At 37.6% G+C, this 11,633-nt stretch overlaps 1 pseudogene; it reads right to left on the minus strand.

Annotated features, from left to right (window-relative positions):
- Positions 1-1,842: 1,842 nt before the first annotated feature.
- LOC118239758 overlaps positions 1,843-11,633 on the minus strand; it is a 166,190-nt pseudogene continuing 156,399 nt past the window's right edge.

Below are 11,633 nucleotides of genomic sequence, written 5' to 3' on the forward strand. Positions count from 1 at the left end.
TATTTTCACTGGGTTATTTACCTGATTTTTCTGGGAAGAGCATCTGGTATAGATGAACATGCCAAAGGCATTTCTTTACATAGGTTTTATAATTTATATCTTTCTGAATGACTTTAAAGTAAAAATGTCCCTAAATGTCTTTGACTGTACACTGTAATTATGTTTAGAAATGGATTTTTTTATCTGTGCCTGCTTAGGAATAGGGAGAATACTACATAAATGTGTCTACACTCCCTAAATAAAATCCACATGCTTCATTTTGCATAGGAAAAGTGTTGTTTTAGAAATAACTCCCAGATTCCCCCTGTCTCCTTCAGGTAAGAAATCTTGCTCAATTCTTCTGCATAAGTTGTTCTGATGGCTATTCTTGGTACTCAAACTGACTACCTCATTATTTAAATAAAACTCAAAGATTTGGGTACACGTGCGGGACTTTCCAATAGGATTTGAAAGTAAAGACTCATATTTAACCTGGATCACTTGAGGTTATATCCACCTTCAGCTGTTGATGACTGCTGCACACCTCTAAAACCAGTATTCAGGAGGCAGAAACATTTGGATTTTCTGAGTTTCAGGCCAGTGTGGTCCACAAAATGAGTTCCATGCCTTCACAGAAAACAGCTGTCTTGAAAAATAACAAAAGAAAAAAGAAAAAATCAAACAAAAAATAAGATCCTATTTTGTCTCGCGGCAGGCTATATATATATAAAGGATATTGAAGAAGGAAGTCTCTTTTTTCCTGTTTGCCTTAGCCCTGGCCAACAAGTCCATTTCTTTATCAGAATTACAGACACTTCCTGGAGATTCTGGTGTATATTGAAGACCAGCTGTGATATTCAAACTCATGAACAGAACAATTCCCGGATTCTTCAAATTATTATAGGAATGCAACCATTTTTGGACTCTCAGGACCAACACCTAAGACATTCTGTCTTGAGCCCTTACTGGGTTTTAACCCAGGAGGAATGGCAGACTCAGCGAGCTGTGTTTGAGTATATAAGTTTAATTCACACTTATATCAAAGAAATACACAAGCATAAGCAAACAATCATAAGAACTTTTCAGCACGTAATTGGTAAAACTTCATTCCCTGAACTTTAAATGCCTTTAAGATTTGCCGGATTCCTGCTTAGGGATTGGGTGGTTTTGAGCCTAGGTTTTGCTTGAATTTTTCCTCAGCTGGTCAGGGATAATGTTTGTTTCTTTGCCTTTTGATTCAGGGACAAAGTGTGCTTCTTTCACTGGCCCTTTTTAAGCATTTGCTCTTATTTAAGGGTAAGTTTCTTTGGCTGCAGGTTGAGGGCCATAATCTGTTTCTTTCACTGGAACTGTTTCCTGGGACGGGTAGTATTTCTTTGCTGTCTGTTTTACCCTAAGCATAAGGCTTCATAAGTTCATATATTCATTTTTCAATGAGTGTGCTAGAGCAGCATTGTAAACATGGCCATCCTAATGCTTGCACAGATTGTTGACACTGTCAATTTTTTCTACAAAATGAATACTGTTGTCAAAGTGATCGGAAGTGTGATTGCAAAAGATTCCACCAAATACTTGATAATGAAAAGCCCTCATTCACTTTTTCAGGTACTCAAAAATGACTGTAACTTACAAAGGCTTTAACAGTTTGACCATAAAATTCTACTCCTGTATAAAGTTAAAGTGCACAATGAAACCAAACTGACTACATTCATAGTTTCCCTGCTGAATGATTTTTTTTGTAATGATTTCAAAGGCTCCTGGTACATACAAATGCTTTACCACACTGATTACGTTAAAATGGTTTGTCTATAGTATGTGTTCTTTTATGGGTTTGAAGAAAACTTTCCCGTACTGATTTAATTCTTAGCATCTGTTCCCACTATGTGTTCTTTTATGTATGTGAAGATGAATGTGCTGAGCAAAGGCTTTACCACACTGATTACTTTCATAGGGTTTCTCTCCAGTATGTGTGCTTTTATGCTTTTGAAGAGTACTGTGATGAGCAAAGGCTTTACCACACTGATTACATTCATAGGGTTTCTCTCCAGTATGTGTCCTTTTATGCATTTGAAGAGTACTGTGCTGAGCAAAGGCTTTTCCACACTGAATACATTCATAGGGTTTCTCTCCAGTATGTGTCCTTTTATGCTGACGAAGAGCACTGGGATCAGCAAAGGCTTTACCACACTGATTACATTCATAGGGTTTCTCTCCAGTATGTGTTCTTTTATGCCTATTAAAAGCACTGGGATCAGCAAAGGCTTTACCACAATGATTACCTTCATAGGGTTTCTCTCCAGTGTGTGTTCTTTTATGTATTTGAAGAGTACTGTGATGAGCAAAGGCTTTACCAAACTGATTACATTCATATGGTTTCACTCCAGTATGTGTCCTTTTATGCTGACGAAGAGCACTGGGATCAGCAAAGGCTTTACCACACTGATTACATTCATAGGGTTTCTCTCCAGTATGTGTTCTTTTATGCCTATTAAAAGCACTGGGATCAGCAAAGGCTTTACCACAATGATTACCTTCATAGGGTTTCTCTCCAGTGTGTGTTCTTTTATGTATTTGAAGAGTACTGTGATGAGCAAAGGCTTTACCAAACTGATTACATTCATATGGTTTCACTCCAGTGTGTGTCCTTCTGTGTGTTGCAAGACGACATTGATATGCAAAGGCTTTACTGCACTGATTACATTCATAGGGTTTGTCTTCAGTATGCGTTCTTTTATGCCTTCGAAGGTGACTGTTATAAGCAAAGACTTTAACACATTGTGTATATTCAGAAGGCTTGTCTCTAGTTTGGCTTCGTTCATGCCTGCATGGAAAATGGGCATATGTAAATGTTTTCCATATTCAATACAATATTGAATCTTGATATCTGTATAAATTAATATTACACTTTTTCAAGTGATAAGAAGAATGAGATGTTACAGTTTTATTTCTGCACTTACACTCATGTTTTCCCAATCTTTTATGGGTGTTTTGCATCTCTGAACATACCTGTGAAGCTATAATCCTAACTTTAGTACCATTTTCCACAGGAGATTTTTTCATATATTGAAGATAACTAGAAAAGTTCATTACTTTATCAACCTTATTGTGTTTTTAAATTTGCCTACACTATGAGTCATACTACATTTGCTAATGAACTAGAGAAAACAGTATTTACACAGTCCTACAGTCATAGAGTCTTAGGGGTTTTCTGTAGACTAAGCTTGTTGGTGTATTGTCAATGAAGCTGGAAAACAAATTGCTTGTACATTTGAATCAAAATGGGTACTGCTACATGAATTTAATTATTCTTCAAGAGAGGTATACCATGTTATACATATCCCTTTGCTGACATGGTTTGTATCCTGCCTAATACATGATATACCTAATAATGCAAAGATTACCAAGAAGAGGCTTCCTTTTCCATTCAGTTTGATTTCTGTTCTGTATAGACATGTGTTAGAGAGATTAGGCTTTCCCTGAAAAAAATGCCCTTTGACTCTTGACAATAATTGGTACTATCATTAAACGTACAAAAGTAACAGGAAGAACAAGAAAAAAAACTTTTCTATGGAGTATTTGTTTAAAGGAAAGTTCGGAGATATGCTTATCAATTCAATCATGTCTATACCTTTGGGAATATAGGTACTATTAAATAAGTGGATTTAGAATTCTACAGCACAGTGCCCATGGTGTAATGATTCAAGTGGTAATTTCTTTGAAGTCGTTGTAACCTTGTCTTCTTTCTTAAAATATTGTCATGCAAATGCAGTTCACCTACATGAAATTGAGGTACATCATCTTGTGAGAATTTAAAAATGATCAATACAAATTAAGCTGTGCTTAATTACACTATTGGTTCTGTTTCAAACTTCAGGATACATTTCACTTTCTTCAGAGATACATTTCTATGAGCTGGTAAATGCAAATTACCTTTCATGTCTTTTAGAACTTGCACAATGTTCTTCAATTTTATGGTTTTCCCAAATGTATCCTAAAACAGAGTGCAAGAAAATGGATATTATATTATTGAAAAATATGTAAAAAATTGTTACTGTCTCCTGTGAACTGTAGAACTTTGATTTATTTACCACATTCTTTTACTATCTAAATCAATTTAAAGAAGAGCACCAGTATCCAATTAACAGTTTTCTTATTACTTTAAAATGCGAAGGAAAATACATTCTTACCTATATCATTGAGGTAATCCTGTAGGTATCCAGCATCACATCTTTGTAGAGATTCTTCTGAGAAGTATCCAGCAAAGTCCACTCTTCCCAAGTGAAGTCAATATGCACATCATCATAGTTCATGGAATTCTAAAATATCACATACATGTGTGCAACTGAAAGCATGATACTGACCATATTGTAAATGTGTGTTTCTATAGAACATTATTTCAAGATATGTTAGTTTTATTCTGGGTACAAAGAAAAGCAACTGATGAAATTTGCCAATACAAGGCAGAGCTTTCTTTCAACTTTCCTGCTTCACTGAAATATCTGAGAGATACAGTAGTCTTGTAGACTGAGGATGGATGACCTATGTCACAGAAAAATTTTTTGTGAGTGTCCAGGAAGTCAGATGTCTTTGTCATTTGTAAAATCTTGGAAATTGCTGGCAATGAACTGCCTCTTTACTTAGGTAGTAATAATTCCTTCTTTGGTCTTTGGTGGAATTAAAGACTAGACAGTTATAGTTGCAGTTTTTCTTTAGTTTTTGAAGTGTATTAATAGAACTGTGAGTTCACTAAAGTAAGTTAGGTAATATAGTATTTTCTCTGAATTTACAAACTGCATACAAATTATTACTTGATAAATGCTGATGTTGTAAAACAATTTTGATGTTGTATATAGTTTTAGTATATTAAAGTTGAAACATTTATTGTGATGTAGATGAGAACAGGGAACTGTTGAATATTATGTTAAGATGTGTTGCTTTTGTGTATGCTGCATTTGTTTAGTGAATCTGTGATTCTTCTGTTGACTAAAATACTTGTTGGTGTGATAAAGAACGCAATGTCCAATATCTTGAGAGGAAAGGTAAAGTAATGTTGGCAGGAAGAGTGGAGAAAGGGGAGGAGAAATCTGGGGGTATAAAAGGAAGGCACAAGAATAACAGAGGAAGCCAACAGGCAACCACTCAGATACACTGAAAGCCATGGACTAAGAAATAAAGAACGGTATAAAGAATAGAGAAAGATAAAAGGCCAGATGCAAAAGGCATAGAGGATAATTTAAGTTACGAAATGCTGGCTAGAAATAAGCCAATGTAAGGCCGTCCATTTGTAAGAATAAACCTCTGTGTGTATGAATTATTTAAAAAGTAGCTGGAAGGCCATCAGAAGAGTAAAGAAAACAAGAACAACAGTCTCAATCCTCACTGCTTCATGAAATGAAATCTCAGTCTCCTCACTGGGTTCCTAACTCTGCCAAACATAGCTACCTGCATCTATGCTGAACTGTAACCACATACTAAGAACAGATGTCCTTAAATTTGATTCTAGTTTGCAGAACCAACACATAATGACTGATCCTGCAAAGTTTGATTTCTTTTTTGTAGATTCTATTTATTTATTATGCATACAACATTCTGCTTCCATGTATATCTGCACATCAGAAGAGTGCACCAGATCTCATAACAGATGGTTGTGAGCCACCATGTGGTTGCTTGGAATTGAACTCAGGACCTCTTGAAGAGCAGCCAGTGCTCTTAACCTCTGAGCCACCTCTCCAGCCCAAGTTTGACTTCTTAATGGATATGGACACTAACAGGCTTGGACCACAGGTGTAGCAGATTTAGTATGAAGTTGCTTCCTAGGAGTAGGAAGCAATTTGCTTACTTCATCCATAAATCGAAGATTTAGCAGTCTATCTTCTTACCATTGGGGAACCTTGATAGGCTTCAACTGCATAGCAATAACCTTCTCTTATAATGCCAATGAACTCCCTGAAAATTTCTGCCTGTTTAGCACTTGACTGCCATCTAAAACTACATTTTCTTTTTCACTGATTTCTACACCACTGTTTTGCTTATTGTAGACCTGATTTACTGCATGAATCATCAACAATGACCATCCAACATATAAATATTTCATTTAAGGAATGATCCCATTATCTTTTTAATTCTGCATTAGTATATATTTCCAGGGCATAAGCAGAATAAGAAAGATTTTAGAGCCAAAGTATCACACAAATGACCTCTTGCTTAATTTTTATGCAGTCTATTTCTGACTGAAATCCCATGATCTCAATCTCTTACATTCTGCCACTATTCATAAAATCCTCATCTCCCCAGCACTACAGGAATGGCAAATTAACTTCTGTATAGAACTTTCAATGTTTTGCCACCTAAAGTCTTGATATCCTCCACATTCTTCCAAAAGATAGCATTCCCAGCTTTTACTTGGCAATGAAAAACACTTTTGGTATTCTATTATTTTTAAGTTGCATTTATGTTGCTGTGATTAAATCTTCTAACCAAAGCATCTCAGGCAATGAATGTGTTTAGTTGGCTCACTGTGTCAGATCATTCTCCATCCTTTTATGAGCTTAGGAATAGAAACTTGGGCCAAAAATAGAAGGCATACCCCATGGGCAAATAATGTTTCCTGACTTTCTCTCTTGCCTAGTCACTCCCTGATGCTCAGATAGCTGTCTTTTCCAGGCCCATTTTCTTAGGGACATTGCCATTCTCAGTGGAGGACTCTTTCCCCATCAATCAACACAATCTCTCACAGACATCACAGTTCTTGTCTGTTATGAATAAAGCCACTATAAACATAGTTGAGAAAGTGCATTTGTGGTGGGATAGAGGTACATTTTTGGGGTACATGCCCCTAAGTTCTATTTCTCAGTATTGAGATAGATTGACTCAAAATTTTCTGAGAGTTACGTCTTTATCTCCCCAGAGAGTGTGCAATTTTAAATTTATAACGTCAGTGAATTCACTTGCTTCTTGTCCTTGCCAATATTAGGTGTAATTTGTGTTATTTATCTTAATCATACTGATAGCTGTATGACAATAACACAAAGTAGTTTTGATATGGATTTCAGTGATGACTAAGGTTGGTGAAGATTTCATCAAGTGTTTCTCGGATATTTTAGATTCCTCTACTGAACATTCTATATAGAAATGTATTCCACTATAATCTTAATATTTGTTTAGATGTTGTCTATTTTCTTGAGTTATTATAGTGAGTGAGACAACACAGAAGCACATGGACTAGAATGGTAAATTCAGTTGTAAGTGGATACTAGAATTTAAGTAAAATACAACCCCAGTGATAACAGTTAATCACAGTATAATCCATAAATGGAGAGAGGCTAGGTAAGTAGAACAGCTCTAGGGCAATATACAAATTCCTTGTACAAATTAAGCTTGTCTGAAGATAAAAAGATGGTGCTTGTTACTAGCTAACCATAGAGGTCTAGAGGTCTGTGCAGATGGCTGGCAGAAACAGTAAGTGAAATGGGAGCACAGGGATAGATATACATTGGCTAAGGAGAGAGGGGATATAAGCAAAAAGAACAGAAACTCGCACTTTTCCACTTTGTAATTAGTGAGGTAAAGGGGGCTTTGGCTTACACCTTCTCTATGATTTCTCAGCATTTTTCCTATGTATCTTACTCGGGGCTTTTATTATTTAGAACAAATAAGAACTCCATTTACAGGGGAGATACATGGATCTCTCTGGGTGTAAAAAACTTAGATTTTCTGGATGCAACAATGGCAGGTAGTGATGTGACAAGAAAAGATCAGGTGAGTAAGGATGGGGCAGAGGGGAAGAAGATGGGGAGAGATGACTGCAATGGGGGAGCTTTTAACAGGGGTTGTGGAAACAGTGCAATGAGAATTTCCCAGAACCCGTAAGGGTGACCTTAGTGAGGACTTCTAGTAATGAAGAATACAGAAGCTGAAGCAGCCATCTTCTGTAACCACATAAGGATCCCATTATTGGATTGGGAAACAACGGCAGCCACAAAATTTTAGAATCACACTTCTCCTGCCTGCAAAATACTCTGGTGCAATGGTGGATCAGAGCTTCTTTAATGTCCAACAAATGACTGTTTAAACTTGAAGGTCTAGGTACTAGAGCAAAACCATGCCCAAGAGTACCTAAAGAGACAAGGAGTCAGAAATTGAATGTCTTAGAGAACTATGGTAGAACAAAATAAAATTGATCAAGATAATTCAATGAAAAAATTCATAAGTATATTCTGCTATAATCACAAATTGGTGCTTAGCCCAATTGTCATCAGAGTGGCTTCTCCCTGCTGCTGATAGCACATCACGATATCACTACCCAAACATTATCTTCAGGTCTAGGAATCCTCTGGAAGGAGGAGGTGAAAATTGCGGGATCTAGCAGGTTGTAGAAAACAGAAGGACATGGCCCGCAGAATGAACCAAGCAAGGATCATAGGGATTTGCTATGGGATTCCTACCAGTAGGTTTGGCACTTTTGTGACAATTTTCCTTCTACTGAGTTATGTTGGTCAGGTATGAGGGCTTGTGCCTTGATTTACTTTACCTTGTCATGATGTTAGATTGATATCCCTGGGAAGCCTTCTCTTTTCTGAAGGGAAACAGAGTAGCAGTGCACTTGGGGGAATGGAGATTGGAGACAGGGTTAAAATTAGTGGAGGTAGGGGAAGCTGTGGATTTAATCCAAGTTCATTTATCATCATAATTTGTAATAGCCCCAAAAGCTCAAACTTCCAAATTCTATTCTGGTACTCAAGACAACCTCTTGACTGTTACAATTTGTAAAATCAAGAAACAAATTAAGGATTCCGCACATACATGGATGGGAAGAGAGTACATTCCCATTCATAGTAAGAGGAAGATGGCTGTATTCCAGCCCCAAACTCAGGAAGACATCCCTTACTCATATACATGTCACACCAGCAAGAATAACAGGTAAGGGAGAGCTCTTGATCCCCAGAATGATAGCTGGGAAAACAGCATGGGACTGATTACGACTCCCTGAATGTGGTGTCAGTGAAGAGACGTTGGAAATCTATGGGGCCCCTTGTAGTGCAATCATTACTTATCCCTCGCATAGGAATGGACTTTGGGGGCCCATCCCACATGGAGAGATAATCCCTGAGCCTAGACACAAGAGTGTTGGCATAGGCCATATCCCAAAGGATATAACAGACTTTGAAGACCCCGCTATGGAAGGCCTCATGCTCCTTTGGGAGCAGAAAGGGTATGGGATATGTAGGATGTTGGTTGGGGAGGGGTGTAGGGAGAGAGACATGGGATTACCATGTAAAATAATCTTTTTAATTAAAAATAAAAACTAAAAAGAATAACAGGTAAAGTGGCTCACTAGCTCATGAAACTTCCACAGTACCTATATTCCCAGACAGAGTCCTCCAATATGTCATTACCTGACACCCTCAAATCCATGAGCCCACAAACAAATTGGATTAATACAGTCTGCTCAAGTGCTGGCCACCCAAGTCAGAAGAACAGCTAGGCAAACTGAGGCAGAGAAACCCTTCTGGTCCAGAGTTCATGCCAGCTATCTGAAATAAACATTGGATCCTATTCAGTGTATATTCTCCATTCTTTCAATAACTCCCAAATCTTCTTACAATCCAAATACCTCCTCATCTCTATGTTGTAACCCCCACCTTTAGAGGAATCCCTGTGCTTAAACAAAGGATACACCATTTTCCAGAATTCCATATGGGCCACGTGACGACAGAATTTTCACACTCATTCCACGTCCCCTCAACACTGTCACCAGTTTCTGCAAGGGTCACACTAACCATGCCTCCTGGGGCTAGCTACAGGTGTAACTGGTCATGCCCCTTAAGGTGTGGACAGGATGATGAGAGGGTAGCTTAAGAGTTGGGGATACCAGAGACTGCCAAGGCCCCATTAACAGTCCCGCCTCCATCCACTGACCCAGGTAGTCCAGGGGCTGTATCCGGTTTGTGTTCCTCTGCCCTGCTCAGGGGCACCTGACACCAGGAGAATGCTCATGATATCTAAACTCAGAGGAAGCCAACACACTCATAGACTGCCAAGCCCCTGGTATCATTTACACCCCCATCCACGAAAAGAGGACAACCCTCAGAGTATTGGAACTGTTTGCATCTACCAGAAGGGAACCTCGGTCTCATACCCACAAGGAGCATAAAAGACTCCTTTTACACCCACCAGAAGAAAGAATGGGAAGAAGACAATATAAAAGCACATTCAACAACAGAAAAATCAATATGACACCATCGGAGACTAGGGACCTACACCAGTAAGACAGGAACATCACAACACAGATGAAGCAGAAGAGAATGATCCTAAAAACATCTTAATGAAAATGATAGAGGACCTCAAAGAGGACATGAGAAAATCCCTTAAAGAAATGGAAGAAAAAACAAACAAAAATACAAGATATAAACAAATTTCTCAAAGAAACAGTTCATACCTAAAAACTAAAATAGAGACAATAAATAAAACATAATCTGAGGGAATGCTGGAAATAGAATAGCTGGGTAAATGATTAGGAACTACAGATATAAGCATAACCAACAGAATACCAGAGATGGAAGAGAGAATCTCAGGAGTTGAAGATACACTAGCAGAAATAGACTCATCAACCAAAGAAAATCTTAAGTCCAAAGAATCCATAACACAAAATATCCAGAAAATACGGGACACCATGAAAACACCAAACCTAAGAATAATAGGTATAGAAGAAGGTAAAGAAATCCAACTCAAAGGCTCAAAAAACATATTCAACAAAATCATAGAAGAAAATTTCCCAACCAATGAAAGTACAAGAAGCCTACAGAACACCAAATAGACTGGAAAAAAAAAAAAAACTCCTCGCCACACAATAATCAAAACCCCAAACATACAGAATAAAGAGAAAATATTAAGAACAGCAAAGGATAAATGCCAAATAACATATAAAGGCAAACCTATCAGAATCACACCTGACTTTTCCATACACACTCTGAAAGCCAGAATGTTCTGGATAGAAATTCTACCTATAGTAAGAGACCACAGAGGCCAGCCCAGACTACTATACTTAGCAAAGTTTTCTATCAATTTAGATGGAGAAAATAAAATATTCCATGCAAATCCAGATTCAAACAATACATATCGACCAATCCAGCCCTACACAAAGGTCTGGAAGGATAACTGCAACCCAAGAAAACAACAAGAAAAGTATAGAAAATAGATAATTGCACTTTACTAACAGCCAAAGGACAAAAGGGATGGAAACCCACACATAATTTCACCACAACCACCAAATCCAAAACAAGAATGAACAACCAATTGCCATTAATATCTCTCAATATTAATGGTCTTAACTCACCTATAAAAAAGACACAGGTTAGCAGAATGGATAAGTATCCATCATTCTGCTGCATACAAGAAACACACCTCAAATTCAGAGATAGATGGTACCTAAGAATTAATGGTTGGGAAAAGATTTTCCAATCAAATTAACCCAAGAAACAAGCTGGGGTAGCAATCCGAATATCCAACAAATTGGACTTTAAACTAAAATCAATCAAAAGAGATGAAGGCGGTCACTTCCAACTCATCACAGGAGAAATCCATCAGGATGAAGTCTCAATTCTGAACATGTATGCACCGAATACAAAGGTATCCACGTTCGTAAAAGAAACTAA

This window comes from Cricetulus griseus, unplaced genomic scaffold, assembly GCF_003668045.3.
Source record: "Cricetulus griseus strain 17A/GY unplaced genomic scaffold, alternate assembly CriGri-PICRH-1.0 unplaced_scaffold_1, whole genome shotgun sequence".
NCBI classification, from domain to species: domain Eukaryota; kingdom Metazoa; phylum Chordata; class Mammalia; order Rodentia; family Cricetidae; genus Cricetulus; species Cricetulus griseus.